We start from the raw sequence: 25,506 nt of genomic DNA on the forward strand, positions 1-25,506 counted from the left end.
TGAGCGCAAAATCTTTTTTTGAACACGCGCAGCGATATATTCAGGATCCTGTGACTATTTGTATTTAAACAATGCAGGCGCAGCGGGCGCGTGCAGAAGTCGCAGTTTTCGTAATGATTATGTAATTTTATAACGGGCCTACAGCAGAAAGAATTACGCTCACATGCTGCAAAAAGTGTGCAACGATTTACTGCAAGCCGACAAATGCAGTAAATAAACGCGTAATAATTTCAAAGACAATTATTTATACTCGTTGTATCGGATCCGATTTGTTTTCCTGCGCACGTGCCGCAGTACCAGTAATGGCTGTAATGGTACTCCCCTCGAGCGCAGTTGCAACGCGTCTGGGGCACACTAAAAAAGCAAATGCCTTGTGGCAACGAAAAACAGCTGGTTGACCGTTCAACGTATCTGATATATCCCCTGGCACCTGCGCTATGCATAGCGCCGGTAAAGGTGTAATGCCAAGAATCGCGTAGCGCAAAGGAAACGACGCGGTATGATATATGGGTAGCTACACGAGATACACATTTTTGTGTCACCCTTTGCAAGGCTCACGTTGCACCAAAAAAAAAAAAGAAAGAAAAAAAAAAAGGGGGGGGGGGGGCGGTTCTTTTAGCGAGTAGGCAGCTACTTGGGTTTTTTTTACCTGCCACAATTTTTTTTTCTTGTTGCGTTTTATAAAATCCCATATGTGTTGAAGCCGTACAGTCGGTGTGACACCTGTGGATACACGTACCACGTTGCCAATTTTTTGTTTACTACATCGAAGAACGATGAAGCTGTTTGGCGGCGTCGAAGGGTAGGTTGATTGCCGATTGATTACTAATTTCGTTACATGCAGCTCAACGATTCTTACAGCTGCACTAAAGTTAAGCCGAAGTCTTTCTTTTCTTTTTTTTTTTTACACATCAATTTCCCAGTTAGCTCCGGCATGCAGGAATAGGAGCAGTTGTGAGCGCGAATGCATAGCATCACATGGCGAGATAACAACCGCGTTTTTGAACTACCGCGTACGCACATGCCTCAGTGGCGCTTCTTGAGTTCTGTGACCATCTTTCGTGGTCGCCAGTTATCGTGCAGATAACGAACTTCAACAGAAGCCAAGAGGCACGCGTGTTTGCGCCTACTTCAACCTACACGGCGAAACCCGAGCGCGGGAAGTTTAGTGCGTCACCGGCGTCTCGTCGAACTTTCCGAGCTGAGTAATAGTTAAAATTGCAGAGGTACAATTTTGCCAAGGTGTTCTACTTTCTCACTTTAGTAACAAGCAACATGTACTCTTTTTGCTTGCGCTTTGAATTGGTTTGCAGGCAGCCTTTGGCCGGGCACAAATCAGTTAGCTTGGCTGAGGATCGACGTACGTTATTTTTATTTTTTTCTCGTGTCTGAGCTGTATGCAGCGGCGTCTTCCCACGCATGTGTCGTGTAACGTGTGACCTTTCAGAAAACGTATCGTCGATTGTTGTGTATCTTCTGTCTCGTGACATTTTAGGGGAGCCACTTTGTCAAAAGCAGTTGTAGTAGATGAAAGCGGCCGAATCCTGGGATGGTCAGAAGGTCACCCTGTAAACCACTGGCTTGTTGGAATGAAAGAATGCCAAAGACGTGTCTATGAACTTGTTCTGGCTGCCAAGGAAAATGCTGGTCTTGGTCCCGAAGTTTGCCTCGCATCACTAGTGAGTTGCATTTTTGGTCTAGTGCAGTACCTTTATAGCGATACCACATGTGATATGTTGCTTTTAAACATTACCCAGTTTTGCATAATCACCTTTTGACGATATCCAAAAAATAAACTGCATGTAACAATGCAATTTTCTGTCACGCATTGAATACAATGATCAAATTCTGGTTTGTGAGAACCATTCTTCTGGAAAAATTGGGCATTATGAAGCAGAACAGTGAAATTTCACTGAGCTGTTAATGTTGATCTAGATTGCAGGCCCTGCAAGGTTTTATATGGTCCAAACACCTGCTGGTACATGTGCAGAAATGACATGCAGTACATAATGTGATTTTTCTTACTTCACATCCAGCGAAAACATGCTTTCTTTTTTTGTGCCTTAATGCTTAACGGAACATTTCACTTTTCTGCAGCTGACTATGCAATACCTAAGACATCTTAAACATTTTAATATGAGTTTGTGTGTATAGTCAAGGCTCTGCCATTTTTAGAGCTAGGTTATCAAAATATGTGCTGTACTTACACGAGCATGCAATTTCCATAAGTGGCTGTTCCAAGATGTGTCCATATATAAATGTAACCAACTGATACTCCTCCCTGGATGCCACCGTAATCCATGTTCTAATATTTGCAAGTGCACATGAGAACCTTGAAAGCATTCGGAAGGTTACAACACCTGCTTGCAATAGTAAAGAGCATGTGCTTGTTTGAGATCAGTTTTGGAAACAGAACACTATCTCTGCCTGCCAGTGTGGTATGCTACTTGTATTGTGAATACTGATCCATTTAACTTTTCAGAGTCTTTGTCTCAGTGGCTGTGAGCAAGAGACAACAAATAATGATCTAAAAGAACTTATCCTGAAGGAGCACCCTGACATTGCATCATCAGTTGTGGTACAAAGCGATGTCATTGGAGCACTCAAGACAGTTTCACCAAATGGTTAGTGCCCTTAGCTGCCTGAAGACAAGCCTGTTTTTCCATCTCAATATTGATTGCTGTCACAGCAACACTTATCTAGATGTGTAACGAAGACACAGAAGTTAACAAAATTCCAATGTTACTTCCTTCAGTGTGGAGTGCACAAGTTCAGCATAACTACTATGGTTATGAAACAGCATTTAACATAATCTGGCAAAGAGCAAAAAATTGGAGTTTTTGATGATGCTATGAATTTCGTGCTTGATATTTAAAAAAAGGACATTGTGGCAATACAAAGGCCAGAGATGTTGAAAACATTGGTGCTAAACAGTTCTCAATGACAGTTGTCAATGGCAGATGTTGCTGTTATTGCAACCATCACTATTGCTATTATTGCAACCACAACAAGTACATTAATGCTTGTGAGAAGCTGATGTGATGAGGGTTTGACATGAAGATTCATGCATATTTAGTTAATGATTACTCACTGACATAATGTAATGAACTAATAAAGTGCATCGAGATTTCTGTCCATTTCTATTCACTTTTCATTACAGCTGGGTAATATGTAAAATCACATGTCATCAACTATTATACCACAAATGAGTGGCAGGTCATGGTCTGCCTTTTATTTTTGTCTTTGTTTGGATGCTTGCATGCCTTGAACTTCATTCCTTGTTCACAGGTGTTCATGTATGCCACATAACATACACTGAATCAATGTAGTGATTTCCACTACAAATGAAAGTGCTGCACCTTTTGCATCTTGAACCTTCGTTTGAGAGTTGTTACATTAAGTCTGTTGCCAAACTTTTCACATCTGTGCTTTAAAAAAAGCAAGAATATGTGAGCCTGTTACTTTTGATGCCAAAGTTAGAACTGTTTTACAAGCAGACAAACTTTGTGCAGGAGGTGTTGTCCTGATAGCCGGTACAGGATCCAACTGTTTGCTTGTCAATCCTAATGATTCAATGCATCGCTGTGGAGGCTGGGGACATATTCTTGGAGATGAAGGTTCTGGTAAGTGTTTCTTGAATTATTGTTGTTATTATTATTCTTTGCATTTATGGTGTCTCCGTGCAAAAATGCAGCTTGTTTTTTGTTGGCACTGGTGAAAGGTAAATAATAATAACAATAAAAGAAAGTGTGGAGAATTCTCCAACTGGTAGTTTGTGTGCTTATTTATATTATTTAATCCAGTATTTTTTATTATTTTTTTTAACCAAGTTTGGGAGATTGTTCAGGCGTCTACTGGAAAGTGAGACAGTACATTATGAACGATACCTGTGGCCTTTCCTCCCCCCCCCCTCCCTTTTTTTTGTGCTCTGTAAATAAAATAATTACTGCTACTATCACCACAGTTTAAAGTCGTCACCTCCAAATGAAATGTACATAGAAATGTTTAGAGATGGATATATACCAGGTGTTTCTGTGAAGAGTCTAAGCAATATTTAAAAATCACCTGTGGCAATTTTAGTTCTTGAGCACGACCCCTTGAAGAGGCGAACATTACTTGCATAAGAAATGAAAATGTGTAATTGACTTAGTAGCAATAGTTCACTAATTAAGATTTTAACTGATTACCTTACGGCACGCACCTGCTGTGATGACGTAGTGGCTTTGGCGCTGCGCTGCTAAGCCTGAGGGTGTGCAATCGAATTCCAGTCATGGCGGTCAGATTTTAATGGGGGCGAAATGCAATAATGTCTGTGGTACTGTGCATATGGTGCACAATAAAGAGCCCCAGGTAGTCAAATTTATTTCAGTGTTTCCGACTGCAGCATGCCTCATAATCATATTGTGGTGTTGGCACGTTAAAACACAGAATTTGATAACTTACCTTACGGCACATATTGCAGTTTAAAAATTGTAGCTGGTGAGACTGCAAGGCACATCCCCTCAAAAAAGAATTCTTTGGATAACACCACTTTCGAGATGTGCGCCATCAATTTGCAGCAAAAATACAGTTTTGTTCCACTTACTTCTTAAACAAAATACCGATTTAGGCATTGAAGCACAAAAGCAACAAGACCGCCAATGTATTTCTTTGCAATGTTTGGGAATTAATTTCTTGAAACTGATGTCATCCTGAGAAATCGTTCCAAGTGGATCTGCCTTGCAAACCCACTGGCTACAATTTGTTAATTGTAATATGTGTGTAGTTAAAAAATTAATTGAAATTGTGTTAATTACTCAGTTATACATTTCAATTTCTCATGCAAATAATGTGCCCCCCCCCCCCCCCCTTGAGCAGTTCAACTCAAGGATTAGAATTGTGCTATTTGCCGCATGCAATTTTTAAATATTGGTTAACGTCTTCGCAGAAACACCTGGTATTGCATCATGCTCATAGGTGTATGTATGTTCCCTTGCAGTAATAAGTAGGGTTACCAACCATTCCAATTTTAGTGAAACAATCCCGACTCTTGATTAAATGTCCCATCTCCCAACTTGACCCAGTTGGGATGACGAAATGTCCAGACATTTGCTTTTTCTTTTATGATTCTAATTTTTTGTTTACTGCATGACAATAAATAGACCAGATTTAATTTTTAAATGCCTGGCAGCTCAATTGCAGATGCTTCTTTTTTGTATTCCATTGCATTGTCACAAATATAAAGGCAGTTTCGTTTTTGTTGAGGTTCTACCTATGTTGTAGGCAGGCCATAACTGTTCATTGTACCTCTATTTGTATTGGTAGCTGTGTTAGGCATTCATACTGCACCATTCTTGCTGTAAATTGTGACTAGTTGGGACAAAAAAAAAATTTTTTCAACTTGTGGTAAATGCGGAATGCACCACAACTAAGCTGTGGCGCTGCCAGTACGACAACCATGAGAAAGGGAAACCAGCATCCCGAGAATGCACCAGCAGAAAGAAAATAAATTCAGTTATCATCGAGGTACCTGGACGCACGCTTGTCTTTTCGTTCCGCACACGCACCCACAAACTTTGTTGCATCTTCAGACTGGCAGCCCCTGACACTTACAGGGTCGGTTGCTGCCAGGTGCCAACATGTGAGGATTAAGGGGCATATCGAAGCATGAAAACCATGTTATGCATCGGTGTTTCTGAACTGGTACATAAGTTACTATGGTGTTGAAAATGTATTTCTTTCATGCCAGTAGTCTTCTTAATAGAGAGGCACTCTTTTCTTGTAGCACTTTTATGCACTGTTGTGAAATACAAACTGCTTTGTGTAAGTCTTCTTTTGGTTGCTGCCATTCTTGTCTAAGGTTTGGCTAGCAACTTGTCTGTGGCTTTTCTTGCATTCTCTAATTAGAGCATATTTTGGTTTAAAATGATGTCCTTCATTAAGGTTATATTAAGAAACGTTGGACCCAGTGTGCAAGTATAAAGCCACACTTGAGAATGTCATGGTTACCATGGTTTGTTTTGCCATACCATTTCTCTTGTTATAGTATTGCCAGTACAGACATGCATAAATTATCTTCCTTTTTCTTTTTTAATTTTGCTCAGATGAAACATACTCTCAAAGCCTGCTCATTTGATTTATATGTGCATGCCTGTGTTTCCTGGCTTCACTTGACAAAACAGGTTTCACTATCTCGGTACAAGCCATCAAAATGGTCCTGCATGAAGATGAAAATTTTCGGGCTCCTCAGTGGAGTTGCCAAAAGATTCGTGAACTCGTAAAGGAGCACTTTCAGGTGAGCACGAATTTGTGGTGCATACTTAAACACACATTCTAATTAATAACGAAAATTTCAAAAATAGTACATTGTTTTCGTTGGCCTTTTGCATGTTCTCTGTACATTTTCGCATACTTTCCACCACCATTGAGGCACTACTTTATTTATCCCTGTATCACGAAGTTATGCTGCTTGTGGTGTGCGAGTTATTTTTTATTTCTGTCCTCAGTGAATATGGTCATGTATTAAGATACTATAACACAAATGAAATTTATATGGTAATAAGTAAGGCTGTACGAGTGGTGAACTTGTTTCTCTGCACAGCAACTTTATTGGTAGTAAAAGATTGCCTGCTGGTGTGCTTCTTGTCATATAAGTATGAGTAATTCACTTATTGTGGACATATACTACTAATAATATTTACAATTATTGTCCACTGTAATATTACAACACCTTCTTCACTGACTCTATGCAGCACATTGTGCCATGTGTCGTGATGTAAATATAATTACACACAGGGTAGAACATTCAAATTCTGTCTTTTAAAAACTGCTGTGTTAAATTTTGTTAATAAACAATGCCGGTATGGACAGGAGTCATAACAAATGGTTACGTAAGTACACTCCCATGATTTATTGCACAATTTCCAGCAGTCCGACTGGACAGCTGTCAATTTAGGTGAAGCAGCTGGATTATGATGTTCTCCTTTCACTGGAAGGACCTTTTGTTTTGGTTAGAACATAACACAATATTTTCTTTAGTTGTTCAAAGCAGTTTAATCAGCATTTCACTTTTCGCAGCTTAATATTCACCATATGACTTCTTCAGCTCTGGAGTCAGGCATATACAAATTGCTAATGACAGAGCTGCTTTAAATACTGTGCTGCTTTTACGTTCCATTTCCAAAGAAAAAATATGTATAACTATTACTGGGTTGCAGTCTAAGGCTATTTCCAGATAAAATTATGACCTGTTGTACTGTCTTTATGTGAGTGTTGTTACCTGCAAGTGCGTGTTGATGCTACGCTTTGGAAAGTGAACTAAGGCGCCATGAATCTCAAATCCAACAGACATGTTTAATGCAGCTCACATTGTGAATTGCCAGCAACTGAATGCCTGATCATAGTATAGCACACAGGCCACTTATAATGCATTATCATGAGGAGCTTACATTGTTGGGTGCATGTTTCACCGTCAGTTTGATGCATGCACCAACTAGAGGCCTGGTTCAATGCCTCGCATGTTTTAACTTATAAAATTTTGAAACATTCTCCATTTCAAGCATTTGTTTTTGTTTCCTGTATTATAGCGCATTTCCTTGTGTCTTGTGCATATTAATATCTGTCAAATGTCTTAAATTAGATGTCATATTTGCTTCTAATGTTGTTTTACTATTACAGTCGTCAGCTTATAGTTCATTTACTCATTTTTCCCCCTTCGTATTGTTGCTGCAGCATTTAGGTTACAATGTTAACATTCTTACTCACAGTTTGTACAGGAGGTCCCAGTTAAATTTTCTGACTTCAGACCCACACCAAACAAAATGTAAATTTATGGGCTGAATGGTAACTGTTTAAAAATAACTTTGAACAGAACTAAAGCAGTTCTTTATGTGCTGAAAGGGGAAAATGCAGCTTGGCCTATGCACATTTACTTAGTATTTGAAGCTATCATCATCATCAGCAGCTTATTTTTATGTCCACTGCAGGACGTAGGCCTCTTCCTGCGAGCTCCAATTATCCCTGCCCTGCGCCAACCGATTCCAGCTTCCGATTGCAAATTTCCTAATTTCATCACCCCACCTAGTTTTCTGCCATTCTTGACTGTGTTTCCCTTCTCATGGCACCCATTCTGTAACTTGAATGGTCCGCTGGTTATCCATCCTATACATTACATGACCTGCCCAGCTCCATTTCTTTCTCCTAATGTCAATCAGAATATCGGCTATCCCTGTTTGCTCTCTGATCCAAACCGCGCTCTTTCTGTCTCTCAATGTTACTCCTAACATGTTTAATTTCATCGCTCTTTGCGAGGTCCTTAACTTGTTCTTGAGCTTCTTTGTTAACTTCCAACTTTCTTCCCCATGCATTAGCACCGGTAGAATGCAGTATTTTGTATACCTTTCTTTTCAATGATAGAGGTAAGCTCCCAGTCAGGATCTGGCAATGCCTGCCGTATGCACTCCAACCCATTTTTATTCTTCTGTGAATTTCCTTCTCATGATCAGGGTCCCCTGTGAGTAATTGACCTAGATAAACTTACTCCTTCACAGATTCTAGAGGCTGACTGGCTATCCTGAACTCCTGTTCCCTTGCCAGGCTCTTGAACATTATTTTTGTCTTCTGCATAATAATCTTCAACCCTACTCTCACACTCTGTTAAGGTCACCAGTCACTTGTCGTAACTCGTTCCCAGTGTTGCTGGACAGGACAATGTCATCTGTAAGCTGAGGGTTGCTGAGATATTCGCCATTGATCCTCACTCCTAAGCCTTCCTAGTTTAATAGCTTGAATACTTCTTCCAAGCATGCAGTGATTAGCATTGGAGCGATTGTGTCTCCTTGCCTGACCCCTTTCTTGATAGGTAACTTTCTACTTTTCTTGTGGAGAACCAAGGTAGCTGTGGAATCTTTGTAGAATCTCTGAAGCTGTAGAGCTTGTAAATTCTGTAAAGACACTCAGTGTAATAGGTATTTTCTGGACATTTATCTTAAAGGCAAAATTTCTTTTTCTGCGAGTATAATTGTGAGCCTAAGGCACATTCTCCCCGTCACAGTCAAAGTTATCCTGTACAATTCACCAGTGTACTTGCTCCTTCAGTATTGTAGCATTGTGTTGTAAATACAGGCATCACAGATCTGAGTAAGTTGCACTTCAAAAGAAGGCCGCTCGTTTTATAGCAAATCTTCCGTACACTTACCTTGAGAACTTGAGAACTTTTTACTGAGTATGATATTCTTGTAGTATTTTTTTTGTATGATTACAAGTTTATTGCATGTTACAAATCTACTTTGTACAATAATAATATTGTTATTTTTTTGGCAGATCTGCTAGAGAATATGGGTGCAAGGTGTATAAAGAGCCGTGGAAAGTCCCTACTTCCCAGCTGTATTACAATAGCCTTTGTTACCCTGTACCTGTGCTATTAAATTATCTCTCCAAATGAAACTTGTACCCTCTTTATAGCTGTAACTTTGTAATCAAGTCATTCTATCAAAGCAAACTTTAATTGCATTGAAAGATTTTCACCACTGTGAACATTTTATGTATTTAACATTTTTCATTTGAATGATTTTTCTTAGTATGAATATTAGTTGTTCTGACAATTTTTTTATAGAGTACTACACAGTATTTGTAAAGTGTATGCATTGTATCCACGCTGCAATGTTGCCATGTAACAGGGAGTTGGGACCTCAGTCAAGCCTAAGCACAGCTTTTAGTCCTAGGCTTTCCTTTCTCAGAAGGAAAATAAATGTGATTGATTGATTGAACTTAATGATGATTAGGGGTGCTTGTAGTTTTTTCACAAAGAGCATGCAAAATTATGTTGCATTTTTTTCATTTTTGCTTCTGGTTTGTGCATATTAAGCATATTTGGAAAAAGAATATCTGCTTGAACATTTAGTGATCAAAAATCTTTTTTTTTTACTACAGGTTAAGGAAATGCTGGAGCTTCTGCCTTTCTGTTATACCAACTTCAAGAAACAGTTCATTGCGGCAATGTGTGTGAAGGTGGCAAAGTGTGAGCAATTCTTAATTCTCTGAAACTTTTTTTTTATTTGCTGATCAACACAGAGTGAGTCATAGCCAAGTAACATTTATGTAGCACATGCTGCTACAAGCAGAAATAATGCATGGCTAAAGAAGAGTGTGTGGTCTGAGCTATGTACCGCATTGTTTTGTCAGGTTATATTACTTTTCTACAGAATTTAAGTGAACAGAGAAAATGTCAGTGTGTCCAGGCCTACATTAAATTCAGGCTAGCCCATTTGACCTATGGCACACTTACAACTGGCCAGCTTTCTGTGTTCATTTTCACACTAAATTTTCTTATTTCAGATTTTCTAATGATTTTACTTTTAACAGCTGATTTGTGTAATATATAATGTCTGTTTATTTTAACATCATTGTTGTGTTCTTGTATTATATTATGGATATGCACTATGAAGTGTGCTGTCACAGACTACTGTTTGCCATGGACAAGCACTGAAGATGAACAACCCATCATGCTGTGTTGTCTGTGACCTTGTAGCTGGCTGCAGCTGTTTTTTATTCCTATGCAGCTCACTGGGACTACTGCGCAGCCTGTCTGTGTGCACATATTACCATAGCCTCATAGAAAATGAAGGGAGTGAGGCTAATCGAATGAAATATAGATGAACTGAACCGAAGGGACCTTTTTCAGACACATGAAGTGCCGCACTTTCCCCTGGTGGCAGCTTTTGGTGAGAGGGTGCGCCGGGTAGCTGCCATCAATGCAAATGTGAAGGCTTCGTGCAAAATTCTTTCTTTTCAAAGTTCTGACTTATCTTTCGTGGTTGCCAGTTGTGAGCAGCTGCTGTGCATACTGCAGAACTTTTGGCAAGCATTTTACTATTATTTTACTGCGTTAAGCATGCGGCAGAAAAAGAACTGGCAGGCAAAGGTGCTGTATACCCAGCAAAATATTCTGTAGGCAACCACAACAATAAGAGCTTAATAAAGGAGACGTTTCGGTAAGGGGCTTATATAGCCTTGCTGCGTCATTGTTGTGCAATATAATGAAGTGTACGTGGTGTATTGTTGGGAAAAGTGAGAAATGCGGACAGCCGATCTTGTATGCGGACAACCCCATTATTTTTACCTTTGCGTGCTAAATGATCTCACAACAATACATATTTGTGTTGAGGTGAAGCTTAGATCAGCCAGAATGGAACACATACAATCGTAGAAAAAAGTTCTCGAGCCTACTCCAGCTCCATTCTTGATAAAATTTTGCAGAAAGATCACATTTTGTAGCCTGGATCGTTCATTGCAACACATGACGTTGTTTTTTGCCTAGTTTGCAAGAAATAGCTATGAATTGGTCTTCGTCTGCACCTTTTAGATGCACCCTTGAGCAATTATTGGAAGTGAATCTCGAAGGCTATGCTCTGCCTTATTGCAGACAAAAGAAGTGACAGCCAGCGTGTTTAGACATATTTAGACCCGTAAAGCTTTCTGCAATTACTTACCAGTGTGTTCAAGAAAAAGAACTACGAATTTGTCTTTGTCTGCACTCCTCACAGTTCATAATATCTTGGACACATCTGTAATGTGACATCCGCCGTCGGCAATACGACAGAAAAGAGTCTTCGAGATTCGCTTGCAAAAATTGCTCAAGGGTGCATCTGAGAGGTGCTAACAAACACAAATTCGCAGTTCTTTCTTCACAAACTAGGCAAGTAACAATGCCAAGTGTTACTTTTATGATCTGGGTGAAAAAAATTTGATCCTTCTGCAATATTTGAGCAAGAATATAGCTGCAGTAAATGCAAAATCTTTTTTCTACAATTTTAAGAGAAAAACTCATGCCCCTGTATAAGACCCTTGCCGACGGTGCTCTCAGTAACAAGCAATACAAACAACTACTGACTTAGATGATTTTTGAAGTTTTAAAGTGTGATAAGCGAATTTATATACTGTATATACGATAATAATTAAGGATGTTTGCACAGGACTTGCTGACTTACAACAGCACAGAAACACTTGATGTTGCTTGTGCCCGTCACAATGTCCATGCAAACACACACGGCAGTAACAAATGATAGTAGAGCTGGTGCATTTTCATCTGGGTTCCTCAGCGGGCTGCTGCTAGGGGCACATGTGACTTTTTGAAAAGGTCCATTGAAGTGGGGTGAATTGAGCAGTAAGGAAAGGAAGCAAATTGGAAATTAGTTGTTGTTTTTGTTGTTGTGGTGGTCATCATTGTTGTTATATCAGGCAGCAAAAAGAGACAGCACTGGTTACTGGTAGGAGCCACGCCCATCGCTAGTGCCTGTAGGCATTGTGCCATTGAATAAGCTGTGGTGGTCGCTTCCCTTCCTTCGAGCATGTTAATGCATGGGCATCTACACATATGAACATTTAACTTGGCATTGAGAGATCTACTGCCGACTATGGTGGTGGATGTGGAACATTTTATCAGGCTGACATGACTTTGGCCATACCACAAACAAACAGAGGCACCACATTGAATGTGGAATTGACTTTTTGACTCATTGGCTGATTGAAGAATGTTGGGCTGTAGAGGTTAACAGTGAGTGAAACTTTGGTGAAAGTAAACTGGGATTTTTATTTTTAATTTTTAGATGAATTGCACATGCAGTAAAATAAAGTGAAACAAAAGCCAGCAGGCCTTTAATAGTAGCTAGACTTTCATGTTTGGCACGGAGAGCTGTGTTCCAGTTCTTATTTCTTTTTTCTCTGTTATCTTTTTTTGCACTTCTCCTCACTTGACCTATGCCATGAAAGTGATTACACTTCACTGACTGTCCTTGGTTTCACAGACTGTCCACCACTTTTATTGCAGCAAAGCAAACTTCTTTAGTGTGGCATTAGTCATTGCCATTTTTAGTTATTTATATAACTTTGCAACTATTCCACAATCAGCAGTTCAAAAAATAGTCAAACGCTTTCCCAATGCATTAATTATGATGTGAAGATTTGTTTGAGTAATGTCACAGCTTTGTTCAATACACATACATGTGCATGTAGAATTGTTCAGTTATGATATGATTGTTTAAATTGTTGGTCCTACTTGTCCCATTCCATGGCATTTGCTGAAGCACGCTTCTGCACAGTGACATTTTCACTGGAGATGCATGTTAATGGTGCATTCTCCTGGTCCAATAAAAGGTGATGGTTGGGCATGGGCGATGCTGAACTTGTGAAACTGCAGTCTTTTCGTCATATATTCCATGAGACGTTGTGCCCTGGTGTAAAAGTGAATATACCTGTTGCACACACTCCTGATGCTTTCTCTTTTGCATCAGTGGCCAGGGAAGGAGACAAGCTAAGCCAGCATCTGTTTCAAATGGCAGGAAAAGACCTGGCAGACCATGTTGCAGCAGTCTTGCCTCATGCAGAAAAGGTATTCATTTCATTTTTGTTTACTTATTTATGAATTTGAACAAAAGCGACCAAAATGATAACATTGGAATGTTTCTCTTCTGTCTAAATTATTTGAAAGATGCTGAGCTGTATACTCCTGATGCATTAGTTTTGAAAGATTTTTAATTATAGCATAGTGAAAGACATAGCCTTAGCATGCCTGCAGAGAATGTACATTTACATCATTTTCACTGCCTTATTTTAAATGTAACTAACTAAATGTAACAATCTAGCTAAAGGTAACAATGCTGTGATAAGCTTTAATTTGTTAAGTGTGCTTCGTTACTGTTGTGTTGTTGCACCATGGCTGATTTTAATCTGTGTTGATTACAATGTGTGTACTCACACACACACAAACACATACACCTTGAAGACCCGCCGTGGTTGCTCAGTGGCTATGGTGTTAGGCTGCTGAGCACGAGGTTGCGGGATCGAATCCCGGCCACGGCGGCCGCATTTCGATAGGGGCGAAATGCGAAAACACCCGTGTACTTAGATTTAGGTGCACGTTAAAAAACCCCAGGTGGTCGAAATTTCCGTAGTCCCCCACTACGGCGTGCCTCATAATCAGAAAGTGGTTTTGGCACGTTAAACCCCATAATTTAATTTTTTTACACCTTGAAGAGCACATTTTTTTATCTTTACAAGTTTCGTGGTTCCTTAATTTTAAAGATTGAAGAAAGGGCACTTCCTTCAATTATATTGGTTGTTTTCTTACAAGAATAACTGTAATCAAAGTAGAAGTGTCAGAGATTGGTGGTAGTAGAAATAAGGCAGAATTGAATCCTAGTACTACTGTAGTACAGAAGTAGGGATAAGAAGGTTGATGTTCTAAAGGACTGTAATTGAACAAGCATCAGGTGAACAAAAGTTATTTAATTGGCTATGGATTGGAAATGGTGAAATATCATGCTGCTGACGAAAGACATAATCGCTTACCATGTTCATGCAACAATTGCTGACCCTCATTTTGGCTGTGGGCTGTGCACTCACCACTGTGTCATTTGAGCTTTCTGGGAGTTGGTTCTTTGACCGGGCAGTTATCAGCCCTGGCTTATCACATCTCCTGTGGGGTAAACAAACTCAAGAGGGCTAACCTCTTGATGAGTGTTTTGCTTTTCAAGATATGTAGGTATATAATATTTTCATACTTTGATACAAAGAGAAATATAGTTGAGCACAGAGGAAATGTAGAAAGGTCATTCATTCATTCATTCGAAGAACCTTACAAGCCTCTATTTGAGGCATTGTGTAAGAAGGGAGGGGGGCGGTAGTGCAATGACAATTCAAAACAAAAACAAAAAACGAATTTAGAGAATTTATGAAAGCCTATTAACAATACAGACACCAGCAAAAAGGCGTAAATCCGCACATATCAGTTCAATATGTATTAGAAGAGCTATTCGAAGGCACGTGTTAAACCCATGAACTTTCAAATAAGTATGACTAGTAAGAGAACTAAGTGAATAAAAAAATAGATCAAGAAAGTTTAAGGTACGATGCTCATAGCCACTTCATGTGGAAAAATGCAAATGAACAAGGAAAGGTCTGATACAAAGAAAAACGACAAAATAATGTAAATCTTCTAATCTATGTCATCCTGTGGTGTGTGGTTAGATTGGTTGAACTTTTTACTATCGCATTTGGAGGCGATAAAAGAGGGGAGGTCATTTGACAGGCAGATGGCGCATGGGAGCGCTGACGAATTGAAGGCGACCATCATGCCATAGATACGCATTAAGCTGAGGTGATTATGTAATATACGTAATGTGCAAAACAGGACTGTGAGATGTAAAGTAGAAAGGTTGGCGCAATAAACACATTTGTGAAACAAACACAGAAGCACGTCACGATGGAGGCGTATACATGGTAGTAAAGGAGCACGTTTATTTCTCGAATGCTACAGCGATAATTTTGACAGACAAAATGAGCACAACTTTTCTACCCATATTCTAGAAGGTTAATTAAATTATTATAATAGGGTGACCAGATTGGAGCTGCATACTCAAGTTGATGATGGGCAAGTGTTTTAAAGGCTAATTTACGAATTTTAGATGGGCAGTTGTGTAAGTTTTGGCATGAGTACCCTAAAGATCTAGAAGCACTAGCTCGGACAGTGGTAATGTGAGAAGACCAGGAGAGGTTTGTTGACAGAGTAACTCCTGGATATTTGAAGGATGATACACAATGCAGCACTGTTATTAATGAGATAAATTCAAAAAGGCTAAGAAACATTAATCAGGTGTAGCACCATTCAGCTACTAGCCAGCGGTCACTTTGTTGGTTACTGTAGTCAGCTGGAGCATTATTTAGTCCGTAAATGATGCAGCCATCTGCAAAAATTTTAACACCACGAAATACTACAAACAAGGTCATTAACATATATTAAAGAGAAATTACCACAGAGCCAATCTCGTGATGACTGTCGACAGTAATGCAATTAGCATTAAAGCAATGTTGCAACACACCATATTGCTGAAGTCACATTTATTTTATACGCGTGTCGCACAGCACACTTTCAATCGTGATTGGGCCCAATAGGCATTGTATTCCGACAGATCGGGTTTGACCACGATTGAAAGTGGCAGTGAGACACCGGTATAAAATCTGTAGTGCTCATTCCAAGGCTTCCATTGGTTCCGCTATATGCAACATATGCTGTCTCCGGTATCAGCCCACTTTGGAATGATGCTCGCTTTCCAAAGGCGAAGGCCGCCCATGAGCATGACAGCATGACGATGACTGTATCGCAAGTACAAGTGATGGTGATGTAATGGCGAAGAAGGAATGACTTCGATGGAATGACAAAGGCGGTGTGACGACAGCGACATGACAGCAATGAGATGACAATTCCGAAATTATGATGACGGCATAACATTGACAGTGCGACGACAACAGCATGAGGACAAAGGGATGATGACGAGTGTATGATGATGACTGTATGAAGACAACCAAATAACGACGATGGCATAACCAAGATGGCGTGAGGACGATGGTGTGACAATGCATGCATGCCAGCGACTCTCCGGCAACAATGTAATGATGATGATGGCATGACAATGGCAGCATAATCGTGATTGAATGACATCATGATTACTATAGAGTGATGGCAAAGAATGATTTCAATGGAACAATCAAGGCAGTATGATTGCAATGGCATGAGGACTATGGGATGACGTTTCTGAAGTGATGACAATGGCGTGATGACGATATCGTGACGAGAGTAATATGACAGAATGATGACGATGAAACAACCATGGCGGCATTACGACGGCACAATGACCATGATGGCATGACAACAGTATGTGTACAATGGTATGGCAACAATGGCATGACGAAGCTGGAGTGGCGGCAATTGAAGCATAGTTGAATTGAAGCATAATTGAATTGAACGACCATGACGGCATCACAGTGACGATATGACAATAAATGCATAATGGCAGTATGATGATGACGGCATGACGAGAGTCTGATAACAAAGCTGGAATGATGACACTGCAATGACCATGATGGCATCATGACTATGAGCATATAAACCAGATTTTTTATAGCCCCGTAGTGCGAGTGTCAGCCGTGCTGCTACTCTTGACGCCAGGTGCCACCTTCTTGTGAGGACTGCGGGAAATGGGAGAAGAGTGGTGCTGGGCCAGTTGGTACATAGCTTGACAAGCTTATGGCTTGCCTGCACTAGTGGTGTTTATTCACATATTGTTGTGTTTTTCTATGTGTTCTTGCCGTATCCGCTGAGATATTTGCTTTAGACATGTTCTTACCGCATCTTCTGCGCAGAATAACAGAGTACAATACCGCGCACCTCGTGCTTTCATATAAAAATACTATTTTCTCTCATTTGGAAAAGAAAAACAGATTTATTCCTGATACACTAAAGTTGTGATGAATAAAAACACAAATGAAAGCGGCGTACCTTGCCACTAAGATTTTCACTGCGCCGGTACGAATCGCGTGGAGCAATAGATATCACTTGTCGTCGCTATCAGACATCCTTATTGCTATCAACAGACCAAAGCAGTTCATCGTCGGTGCCGTCCATGGCATTCAAAATCCCGCACTTTTTAAAGGCCTTGTTGACCCTGGCAGACGGGATCGTGCACCATGCATCTTTCGCCCATCCAGCCAAGTCCTGCAGCGAGGCGCACTTCATTTTATTGATGGGCGTGAATTCGTGGCAGCCACTGACAAGCCATTCAATGTAGAGCGCCCGAATTCTAACTTTTTCACTGGCTTGTTCAAACAAAAATAGAGTGGCTCGAGCTGCGATGACATGCCACCGGGTATCACGACAAGGTTGGTGTTGCATGCAGCCAGCTTATCCTTGATGCGCTGGTCAAGGTGACACCTGAATGCGTTGAGCACAAGCATTGTGCGCAGACCCAAACTGCTGCCAGGTCTCTTCCGCCAAACGTTATCAATCCAGTCAGCGACCAAGTCCGTAGGCATCCAACCTTTTTCATTTGCGCGCACAATCACGTCACTCGGAAACACTATTCCTTTCAGGAGCGTCTTTCGTCTGAAGATAAGATACGGGGGCAGCTTGTGCCCACCCGCAGTGCAACAAAGCATTGCAGTGACTCTAGTTTTTTTTGCGGCCGGAAGACAACATGCGCACTTGCTTCACCCTCTTCTTTTCAACGGTTGTGGTGGCAGGTATGTCAAAGTAGAGCGGTGTCTGATCAGCATTTCCAATCTGTCCGAAGTGGTAGCCGTTTCTATGGCGCAACTTCAAAATGTACCGCTATAAACTGTGCAATTTCTCTTCATATTGTTCTGGCAATATTTGGCATATCCCTGTCCGCCTTCGAAAAGAAAAGCCTTTTCATAAAATTTGATAGCCAGCACCTGCTCGCTTTGAAGTCGCTCCGCATTAGCCCTTTCTGTAGGGCTAACTGCATCGCTCGTACTTTGAGAAGATCAGTCGTCACAGGCCGCTGTGCCGCTTGCTGCTCTTGCATGCATACTGTGAGCAGCTCTTCTATTTCGGCGAAGCGGCCCTGCTTTGTTCCACTGAACCCTTTCCTTGTTGCTTTGCTGGCAAAAATATTCTCCTTCTGTTTGCGCCAGTCCCGCACGCAAGTTTCGGGAATTCTGAACGCCTGTGATGCAGCCCGATTTCCGTCCGTCTCCGCGCACATGATAACTTTGCTTTTAAATGCGGCATTATGGTGGACTCGTCGTGTCTTCGCAGTCAGCTCTTCCATGCTGATTGAATAAGTGCAGAAAACGGGAAGACAAGCGGTAGACTAGGTTACACATACAAAACAGAGGTATGCACATGGAGGAAGCTACAGCAGCTAGGCTAGAAGCGCCTACAATGCGGCCATTTTTCGAATGCCGATGGCGATATCGCAACGCGGATTTAGGGTCGTACTCGATTCTAATACGCATGCAATTTTTTGACCCGTTTTATTGGAAAAAAGGTGCGCGTTAGATTCGAGTAAATATGATATTCATCCAAGCAGCACTGTGCCGTCGTTGGCTGCACCAACAACCTGTGCATGAGGAAGCTGCTCATGCAAGAGTCCTGCGATCGACGTTCACTGAGGCACAAGAAGTTTGTGTTTGTGTGAAGTGCATTTGCTATACACACAATGTTCCTGCTGCGCCTTTGAAACTTCACTATAGGATGGTGGCTTTAAATAAAAAGGATTTCATGCCCAGCAATCTTGCGAGAAACGTCACAATATAGGATAGTGGCTTTAACCGTATGTAACCGTATATGAGTATACAGAAAATACTTCGTGCTCAGCAATCTTGCTCAGGTGGGTGTTCATTTTGTTGGTGTGGAATACACCATAATGTACATATTGCCTTCCTGCACTGCGGGCCTGCGATAACAGCATAACAGTGCCATTTAAGACCTTCCGGCGTGTTTAATTTGGGCCGGCTCGGTTCACTTTTCGGACGGAAAGCCCACAGAGGTCAACCTGTACTCAAAACGCAGTTTTGGATACGAAAGAAAGGTAGGCAGAAAGCGTTCAGGTGCACGTGTCTACTTCGTAACCTGTGCAGCGATTGTTCTGTGTCAGCAAATCAACGAGACTGCATGTAACTTGATGGTTTTTATGTCCTGTGTTTTTATGCACACAAATGAGCCGCATTCGAGTACTCGCAACTGCAAAAAGCGAAAGCAGCATATGACTAGCGTGCACAGAAACAGGGCTGCGCACGCGTCAATGCCACACTTGATTTTTCTTTCTTTTGCGCAATTTGTGGGCACTTGAACTGCTATAATTGTGCGATGCTCATACTTGATCCACGAGAAGCATGTTCAGGCATTCCTAACAGAGCTGGTTCCCCCTTCAGTGATATTGTATGTGGATATGCAGATTATTGCGTGTTCTCTATTGACTGCGAGAGAGAGAAAGAATAAACATGTATTTCAAGATTCAGTGTGAAAGAGTTCTTCTAACCTAACCTAGCCTAACTGCAGGGCTTACATGGTATTTCAAGCGAACGACGAATGGTCGTCTTACCTGCTGATATAGACAAAGTGTGAGCTGGATCAGTTCTTATAAAAAAAATAATAAAGCACCTTTAACTGGTAGCCCACGCGATAAAAAATTTAGTGCTTCTATTTCGTGCACACTGCACTGATTCACTAATTGGTTACGCTGCTGAGTGTGTCCGTTGTCATTGTGAAAGACTGCTCATGTTTGCTGAGTGTCAAAGTCTTACATAAACACGTAGGAGCTAGAGCTTTCCTTGCGACTGTGTGCAGCTTGCCAAATATGAAAATTAACTTTATTGTTTTCGTATAGGTCGTTGTGTGCTAAAATCACGCGGCGATCAAGGTGATAAAGCAGGGTAAAAATTCAGCACAGTGTATTGTGGTAGTGCGCGGTGCTAATATGATAGTCGTCTTTAAAGAACAAAGTACAGCATACTAGATGTCATCTAGTATCTTTCGTACTGTTCCTGAAGTCCTAAAAAATGTGTATAGTTACGCAGACCTTGCACAAAAAAAGCTTGGCCAACTGCATGACATTGCAACTGCAATGAAGCAGACAACACTGCAGCTCCATCGAGGCAAGCAATACTGCAGGGTGCTCTTGCTAAATCATCTCCTTGGTATATTTTTATGATCTGAAATGTGATCCCGCTGTGACCGCTGCCGCCCACTCTGTTTCTGCAGTCCCCTCACTATCATCGTCATCATAACAGAAAGATGGCGGCCTCCTACAGGCACTGGAAATTCTGGTCTATACCTAGCGGCCCATGCTATTAGACAGTTGGGCCACTGGGTAGGCATAGAAGACATGATGACGACGACTGGAACGACCACGTTGGCATGACGACCATGAGCACATACCTGGTGGCCCAAGCTGGTAGACAACTAGGGCCACTGGGTCGGCATAAGAGGCGAGACAGATAGCTAGACAGGTGCCTGAAGTAGGCAAAGAATGCTAATCGCATTAAAACGTAAGGATGCTGCCCTGTGGCATACCAGATTTTACAACAGAAAGAGCAGAGGAGCAGCTGTTGATGACAGTGAACTGTTGGTGATCGGAGAGCAAGTTGCAGAGCCAGGATAGTGTAAGTGAGTCTAGCTTTAGTGCAGTCAATTTTGTAATCGTATGGCAGTGGTCAACATGGTGAAAAACATTAGAGAAATAAAGAAAACTACAATGTACTTGAAAGTTACGGTTCAAATTAAAGTGCGAGTAAATGATGAATTATAGTAGCTGGGTTTGGAAGACAGTGTCTGGGACTGTGTATATAGACAAAAATATGAAGGGCAGATGGAAGAAATTGGTAAGGCCTGTGGCCATATGCAGAGATAGAATTTACATACCTGCTTAATGGTGGTGCTTTATGAGGCCTGTGGAATTACTCCACCCCTTTCCTCTAAAAGGAAAGAAACCATTGGAATTTAAAATTGGATAAATTTGTTCTTCAAACACAATTGGCCTCACTAACTTCATTAGATCTTGGTACCAACTAGTCAGCCCAAAGAAAGATGAACCCTAGACGCTCAAAATGTTAACTAGGTCATAGAGCACAAACGCTTGGTGCTGTAACATAGCGTGCACCACTTATATTCTTTAACAAAAAATAAATATAAGCAGTTGCCTGACTACATAACAGAGGGATATACCTGAGCATCGCCACCCCATCCTAGAAGGTTATTCCCTCCATCCTTTGCAAGGTTGGTGCAAACCACGAAAAAGGGTATAAAAGGACGAAAGAGACCATGCACATGGAGTCCTTCCTCTGGCTGGGAGCCGACCAGTGACTTGGCTGATTCCTGACCGTTTGCTCTCGTGCATGAGTGATAACTGTGTCTTGGCATAGGCCTGGCCTCTTGCTCGCTTCTGCTCGTGCCGCCATGGTTGACGCCTGCGACGCTTACCTGCTGTCCTTGTTGATGTGAAAGTTTCGAGCCCCTGTACTATGTAGTTGTGCTCTGCTCATGCAGTCTAGCTTTCGGGCCGCCATCGTTATCTTGAATTCACAATACTTCAAACCTATTCGCACCAGTATTTAATTCAAGAAGCATACTTGTGTACAAACACGCAACAGCAATTTATTTGATAGACGTACTCACCGTTTTTGCTAAATTTGATCTCACTCGCATGCTAATATCCCAGGGAAAAAATTTGTCACCAAGTGGTGCCTGCTTGAAAACAAATGGGTAAAGTTTTATAGCAGATCTTATAACACAAAGAAAAGTTTAATTCCACAATGGCGGCACTCCAATTGGTCATGCCAAACTACAATGATCTCTTATTTGAAGACTTGAACATTGATTAAGATATTATATTTATTAAGCTTATTTCATGGCATTGCTCATCTATGTGATTTTCAATTAATAACAATTGGCATATCTTGTCCCATTAAAACCTCCTGGCATTTATGATCCCGTTAAAATCTGTTCATATTTATGGGGGAATGAATAACCAATTGACTAATGTGGATCTAAGCTATTGACTCTTTGGCTGCAAGTAAGTGCCAATAGGGCACACAGTGATGCCCAATCTGACCTAACACTAACTGGACCTACAGCGATATCCATTTGTAACGAGTTGGGCACAACAAGGTTTTGGCAACACACTAAGGTCCATTTATGTCCCGTCGAAAAACACAATAAGACTTAGTCTTTCCTTTTTCTTTTTTTTTGGGGGGGGGGGGTAGGGGGGGGTATATGTGTCTCAGCAGCTTTTGTCAAATGTCAACTGCACTGCAGTAGCAGTTGAAAATCGAACTGATAAGGAAAGACCAGGTGTTCGTAGAGCCGCATCTAGCCGCATAGCTACATCTAGCCGCAAGTGGCAGAGTAAAGTCGCTTTGCAGGCAAGGTGATTGAGTGAAGCGTCAAGAAGTGCAGCAGAGCTGAGACTAAAAAACTGAAGTGCAGCTCCAGGTGGGGCATAGGGTTGGTAATATCAATGATATTGATGAACAATTAATCGATTTATTGGTTAACAGTATCCCACAAAACAATTATCATCAGTGTCCACCTTTCATTTCATTGACTTAATCGATTGGGCACGTTCGATTAATCATTTTCTAGAGTTTAATAGGAGTGGTGCGAAAAATTTTGAGATCGTACTAGAATGGCGGAGCACGAGCACTGACTGCGGCTGCGATAGATCGTTTGTTGACTGTTCTTCTGAGTCCCAACGGATGCTGAGCCGAGTGCTTCCCCTCTCTTCCTCCACGCGCCACCACGCTGCTCGGAGCCGAAGGCTTGAAATATCCTTGCAATTCATGGCATACTATAGAAATCCAGTCGTTGATCTCGTTTCACTCCCAGTCCACTAAAGACGTGGCACAGCATTTGTGCCAGTTTGGAGCATGTATTTCACATAGCGATGGAGTTCATGTTGATTCTAGCGAATCTGTAGCTTTGGAGCGTCTATTCTTGCATGCTAGTTGTGTGGCCATTCAAAGAAGGTGTCTGTTTTACCCAAGCATCCCAGCCAATTGACATTCCTTTGCTCTGAAGGAAAGAGCATGTGGCTTAATATCCTAAACTGGTAATTTTCTTTTCCCCTGTGCATATTGCAATTTCTTGCATATTTTAGTTGTACTTCACCTTTAACTTTCACCATTTTTTTGTTTGTTTGTTGTAATATTGTAAAGAAAGGAAAACGCAGGAACGCCTGTGAACATCTTATTGCGCCTTTGTACGATTAAAATCAATTAAAGGCTAAAACGATGAATGATTAATTTTTAATCGAATAAAAAAATTAATTGACCATCCCTAGTGGGGTAGGTAGTGCACTTGAACTACTACATATATCTTGTGCTGGCCAGACAGTGGCCACACATTCACTGAAGCTACAGGCAGCAGCCTCACAGGCTCCGCAGTGACATTATAAATCACAAGACACATTGGTTTGTTTCATTGCTCGCCTGTGATTACTGCATACAGCCTTTCCAGTTGGTGCTTGGACTTCGGTGTCTGTGTGCTCACACTCACTCAGCACTTCTGCATTTAGCTGTTGCTGTGCTCAGTCATGCAGGGAAGATGCAGTTGTACCTTTAGCAAGATGTAGGCATTCACATGCCATGGCACAATCACCCAGATCCTCTTTCTTAGCTTGCTAAGCCACGTGTTGTGGTGTCATGTGTTGGCTGTCAGCAGCAAGAGCTTAGCACAGGTTTCCTAGATGCTATTTCAGTGCACTCCATTTTGTCTCTAACTTTCAGTGTACTTTTCTAGAAGAGTGATATTAGCTTTATTGATGATGAAGCGCCGCTGTGCTCCAGATCCAGCTTATGCACAAGGAAATAAAACTGCAGTTGTCTTTCTCCTTGATACTTTTCTTGCCTTTCAAGTTGTGTGTCCATTGAACAGCTGAGGAATTGTCTGTCATTTTGGTTTGTCTTGCTGTTTGGAAATCACTTGATTTTCGGGAGTGCACATGTTGAAAGTTTTAACCTAATCTTGCAACATTGCCTTGCAGAGCCTTTTAGAAGGTGAAGGTGGCCTTCCCATAGTCTGTGTGGGATCAATTTTCAAAAGCTGGGACCTCTTGCAGAAAGGTAAGCTGTAACCTAGCGAGAGTTAGCTTTTACTTACTGAGGCTCGGTTCACATTTAGCAGTGCTGTGATGGCAGTAACTGAGCCATTAAATCTTGGAAGAAGCTTGAAAGGCAGCAAACTAAAAAAAAAAGGTATTGTTACAAAGAGATCTAGTGGAAATGGGGTTTATTTATGCTATGTACAAGGAGGCTAAAAGTGGGGCAGCAACAACAAAAATGGCGGACGGTAGACCTCACTTCGTCCTCTTGTCCACTTGAGCATCTTCTATATCCGCAGGGTAACTGGCTCATAACACTACCCTCCGGCAGCGAAAGCACATACTTGGTACAGGTGAACAAAGACTGCATGCGAAAACTAGCACACAAGGTATTAAGGGGTGTCCGGGGCACGATACAGCTTGAGACTGGCAACGTGTACTATGTCCGTGTAGGGATGAGCAGTTGATGATGAAGGCAACAGTAGTGTGGTGTTGACCGAAGGTGGAAGTCAGACTCCAGCCGTCCCGAAGTAAAAAGCCATTTTATTTAACATATACAACCAATATATATAATGAAGAACAGAAGCGCCCCCTGGGGAATAAAGAACTGAAATGAATAACGAAACTGAATATAACATACTCCCTCCCTTATTTCTAGTGGTTAGTTGTTAGTAAGTATTAGTAAGGAAAACCCCAAAGCATGCACACTGTACTTATTTACACATATATACAACCTATGTACACAATGTCAGACCGCCAACTAATTGGTCTGATAGTCTTGGAGCCAGGCTGGTGGCCGGCGCTCTCGGGTCGGCCGCGTTGGACGTCGCACTGGCGACGGGCTCGTTGACTGCTGCTGCGGTATGCCAGGAGACAGTGCCTGCGCCCTGGGAGAAGGAGGCTGTAGCACGGCAGACTGCAGCACATCGGGAGACAGCGGTTGCGGTGTGGCAGGCTGTAGTGCCTCAGGAGACCGCGGCTGCGGCGTGGCAGGCTGCAGCGCCTCAGGAGACCGCGGCTGCGGCGTGGCAGGTTGCAGTGCATCAGGAAGCTGCGACGTGGTGGGCTGCAGCGCATCAGGAGACCGCGGCTGCGGCGTGGCAGGTGGGCCTGGTTCCCAGGTGCCCCTCTCCGG

General features: G+C 41.7%; 1 protein-coding gene across 1 annotated transcript in view; it reads left to right on the plus strand.

Moving 5' to 3' along the window:
* The first annotated feature begins 601 nt into the window (after positions 1 to 601).
* The window catches only part of LOC126545368 (hexosaminidase D-like), an 87,623-nt gene continuing 62,718 nt past the window's right edge, over positions 602 to 25,506 (plus strand). Inside the window, exons 1-8 of the transcript XR_011895078.1 lie at positions 602 to 802; positions 1,496 to 1,679; positions 2,483 to 2,624; positions 3,513 to 3,623; positions 6,162 to 6,274; positions 9,910 to 9,997; positions 13,269 to 13,366; positions 24,315 to 24,393. The gene's annotated coding sequence lies outside the window, so the exon portion shown is untranslated. The remainder of the gene's footprint in view (positions 803 to 1,495; positions 1,680 to 2,482; positions 2,625 to 3,512; positions 3,624 to 6,161; positions 6,275 to 9,909; positions 9,998 to 13,268; positions 13,367 to 24,314; positions 24,394 to 25,506) is intronic.

The sequence above is a fragment of the Dermacentor andersoni genome, chromosome 1, assembly GCF_023375885.2.
Source record: "Dermacentor andersoni chromosome 1, qqDerAnde1_hic_scaffold, whole genome shotgun sequence".
NCBI lineage: Eukaryota > Metazoa > Arthropoda > Arachnida > Ixodida > Ixodidae > Dermacentor > Dermacentor andersoni.